Source organism: Hemicordylus capensis, chromosome 1 (genome assembly GCF_027244095.1).
Source record: "Hemicordylus capensis ecotype Gifberg chromosome 1, rHemCap1.1.pri, whole genome shotgun sequence".
Classification (NCBI taxonomy): domain Eukaryota; kingdom Metazoa; phylum Chordata; class Lepidosauria; order Squamata; family Cordylidae; genus Hemicordylus; species Hemicordylus capensis.
Window position 1 is genome coordinate 150,252,920 of NC_069657.1, and position 4,691 is coordinate 150,257,610.

Sequence of the window (4,691 nt, forward strand, 5' to 3'; positions counted from 1 at the left end):
TCATGTGTGCTTAATGGGAACTGTGACCTAGTACAACAAATGTTTGTATTTTTCCACAGGGCATTAAGCCAAATTAGAATAAACTGAACCTTAAATAATAACCTTAATAATATTTTTATTATGAATAATAAATAATAAATAATCAAATTAATCAAATAATTTTATTATTATTAGTTTAATATATGATTAATTAATCTTTATTTATATAAATTAATTAAATTGTTGGTTTAACAATCAGTTTTATTAATAATTAAATAATAAACAATAAAATAAAATTAAAATTATTAATTTAATAATTAAATAATAATCTTCAGTAATGTTATTTATGATAAATAAATAAAAGGCTTTTAATGAATTTTAATTGGTTTTATATCTTAATTGTTTTAATCATTTTATCCTGTTTTTTAGATTTGTTGTATTCTGACTTATGTACACTGCCTAGGAATGTACAAGTCAGGTGGTTTATGGATAGATACATAGATAGATAGATAGATAGATAGTTTCTGTCCCTTTGTCAACATGTGTACTTTCTTACACACATATCTTCATTCCTGTGTCTTTCATAGCTATGTGAGATACAGAAATTTTCCCTGTGCAGAGGTAAAAATCAGAGAGGCACCTGTTGAATTTCTACCTGGGCATTTAAGAACATAAGAACAGCCCTGCTGGATCAGGCACAAGGCCCATCTAGTCCAGCATCCTATTTCAAACAGTGGCCCACCAGATGCCTGTGCAGAGGTAAAAATCAGAGAGGCACCTGTTGAATTTCTACCTGGGCATTTAAGAACGTAAGAACAGCCCTGCTATTTCAAACAGTGGCCCACCAGATGCCTCTGGGGAGCCCACAGGCAAGAGGTATGTGCATGCCCCCTCTCCTGCTGTTGCTCCCCTGCAACTGGTACTGAGAGGCATCATGCCTCTGAGGCTGGAGATGGCCCACAGCCATCAGACTAGTAGCCATTGACAGACCTGCCCTCCATGAATCTGTCTAAGCCCATTTTAAAGCCATCCAAGCTGGTGGCCATCACCACATCCCATGGCAAAGAATTCCATAGATTAATAATGTGCTATATGAAAAAGTGCTTCTGCTTGTTGGTCCTAAATTCCCCAACCTTTAGTTTCATGGGGTGACCTCTGGTTCTAGTATTGTGAGAGAGGGAGAAAAATTTCTGTCTACCCTCTCCACTCCATGCATAATTTTATACACTTTGATCATTTCTCCCCTTAGTTGCCTCTTTTCCAAGGTAAAGAGCCCCAGATGCTGTAGCCTAGCTTCATAAGGAGGGTGCTCCAGACCCCTGATTTCCTACACAAGGTGGCATCTTGGAGAAACACTGTGCTGCTTAGAGAAACATCAGGCAGAAATTTATCAGGTATATCTCTAGCAACTGATTGGGGAAACTGCACCTGTTGGATTTCTGCCTCGACATATCCCTCCCAAACCCAAGATTGAGCTGAAAGACTAAGACAATATGTGGACACATGGAGCCTAATTTTAATAGTTGGTATAATATATGAGGCAGTACAAGGTTTTTATTGCTTACATAGTATGGAGGTTAAGGTAACTAACTTAATGTGCAGTTTCCACACACAAGTGAAAATAGCTAGCACCATAGCTCTCATCTTAATCCAAAGGCTACAAAACACACAAACACACGAAAACCACTCTATGTGAAAAGTATCTTTCCTTCAAGGTACCACAAGGGTCCAGTAACATTGGGGCAGCATGACCTGCTTGTCCAGGAAGATGCTTGCCTCATCTCTGGTTCTATCTATGGACTCAGGCTGACTAAAGGAGGCAGAATCAAGCAGGCATTGGGCTGGAAACTGAGAAAATGAAGAATGGTGAAGTCATGAGCTGAACAAAAGATGGGCCAAGGAAAAAGTGGGGCTGGGACAAAACCTTACACACATCTCTGTAAGCGGATGGGGGAGTGAACGGCTGGCTGTGTGCAAGCCTATGGGCAGGAAAGCAGTAGACAAGGAAGGGCTTGGAAGCCGTAGACATAGACAAGTTGGGGACTGTGTGCCCACAAAACCAAAAGAGGTTGCAGGAATAGGTCCTAAGAGGGGTCCTGGGCCTTTAGGAGCAGCATAGGAGAATTCAGCCAAGTGTGTCTTCTACCAGTTAACAAAGACATTCAGTGTAGCAATGAGGACCAAGAGGCAGAGGGTGGGGCTGAATTTCATGTTCCTTGGGGCAGGGATCTGTTTGTGTGCTTGTGTTCCTCCAAAAATTGCCATATACATTTTTGGTATTATGTAACATGAATAATGTTTTACTATTCCTTTTACAGAATCCAGTTAACCAGCCAGTTATTTGGGTTTAGGCAGTCTTCTAATTTTATTTCAGATACATTTGCATATACATAAACACAAAGGCCTACTTTTATAGTTTAATATTAAACTATAATTAATATTAAATTGAAAAGACATGTTAGCTACTGGCAGGCCTAGGAACTAATCTGCCCAGCTTACAAAAGTTCTTCACCACATTCTTCTTATTTGTGCAGAACTGATGTCATCTGATGCTGAACCATCATCTGGTTTTGCTGAATTGCCAACCAGGAAGTTGTTGAGGTCAAAGTCAAACAACACTCAAGCATGCACAAGGTTAAATATTTCTCTGACAAGCCCAAATGCTTGGTGGCGATCAATCCAAGTTGCATGCCTAATGAACTATATGTACAAAACAAGGTTAGAACAGGAGAAATCCCGATTCCCACATCACAAATCTTTATATGCCTTGAATATTTGTTTGTTTGATTTCTATACTGCCCTTCCAAAAATGGCTCAGGGAGGTAAACTGAGGACCCCAATAAAGGGCTAGTTCTATGCATTCTCAAACTTGGGTACAAAGATGTTACTGGACTACAACTCCCAACATCCTCATCCACAGAGGCTGGGAAAGAAGGGAGTTGAAGTCCAACAACATCTGGGATGCAAGTTTGAGAACCAATGGCTAGACTTTTGTAAGAAAAATATCCTGTTCATTACCCACCACTGGGCAAGTAGATTTGTCTAACCCTTTTCAAAGCCATATAAAGAAGTGGACATTACCACCTTCTGTGGCAGTGAATTCCTTATGTTCACTACATGCTGTGTGAAATAGTGCTTCCTCTTGTCTATTCAAAATCTCCTACTGATGAGTTTCATTGGGTAATTTCCATGTTCTAGAATTATAAGAGGAGAAAAAAATGAATTTTATATACTCTCTTCCCACAGTTATCTTTTTTCTAACCCCAACACCCAGACACCCAATGCCTTTCCTTCCCTTTGATTACTTTGGTCGCTCTTTTCTGTGCCTTTTCCAGTTCTGTGACTTTCTTTGAGAATCAGAATTTTTGTTCATTTGTTTTATGAGAATTATGTGTAGCCCAGCTTTTAACTCAACCAAGTTATAAGGTGGCTTCCAGAAATATAAAGAACAACAGTCAGACAATAAAAACACAGGATGCCAGAATAAAATAAAAAGCAGTAAAAGAACAAACCGTTTTAGTAGCTGCTGCTGGTTTTAATGTTCTTGGTAACTAAAAGCCTGGGTGAAAAATGTTGGGAATTCTCTCTGGTAAGAGATACCCTTCTATTACAGCAGAGTACACAGAGGCAAAACACAGCGGAGTCTGCCTAGGTATGCGTGTATGCTGAGAATAAAAGAAACTTTGAGCCAGTTCATACTTTCAAATCAATATAAGGAGTCTTTATTAGTGTACTCCATTCTAGATAGTAAAGTGGAGAGATAAGATCTCTAATCTAGCTAGCTAGCTGGATGCAGAGGGATGGTTTCTGCATCTCTGCACACATGGTGCAGGGAGAGGAGCGTGGATGCTGCAAGGGAGAAGGAAGGGAAAGAGAAGGAAGAGGAAGTGGCAGGAAGGAAGGAAGTCCCTGTAGCAGTCTACATATCAAAGGGATAGTGTCAGAGCAGTAGAGAAGGGATGACCAATGTCTTGACCCCTCTAGCCCTCTGACTCACTAGTCTGTCCCCCTCTGTCATTGAGACATGAAACAGCGCAGAGTCCTTCACTTCCAACAAAAAAACCTGCTTTAACCTGGTGCCTAAAACTCAACAGGATAGGCACCAGGCAAATCTCACTGGTAGGGAATTCCAGTGCCAAGTTGCCACCACAGAGAAGGTCCTGTTTCCTTATCTTCTAAAGTTAGGGGCACCTGGCAAAGGGCCTCAGTAATGGCCCCAAAGAGCAGGCAAGTTCCTAAGGAAGCAGGCATTCATTTAAAACTGTATTCCAAATGCAGCCACACCATAGATTTATATAAAGAATTATGATAAAGGCAATTGTATTTTAATCCCCCTTCTGAATCTAATTCTTCTAAATATTGAGTTTCCCCTTTTTGAAGTTAAGGCTGCATACTGAATGGATGTTTTCAGTGAGCTGTCTACCAGAGCCTGAAGATCTTTCCTGTGTAGTCATGGCCGGATGAGACCAGGCATGGGCCGTGAACACGCCTCCGGGTGGACGGTGGGCAGCTTCTTTAGGTGTAAACGGAGCCGGTGCTCCGTGCCACCCAGCAGCCCCTGTGGCGGGGAATCACCTCCACCACTCACCTGGCTCCCACTGAGGCGAGCCCCACCAGCGGCTAGGTTAGTGGCGGAGGCAGTTCCCCACTGTGGGGGCTGCTGAGCGGCACGGAGCACCGGCTCTGTTTACACTTAAAGAAGCCACCCGCTC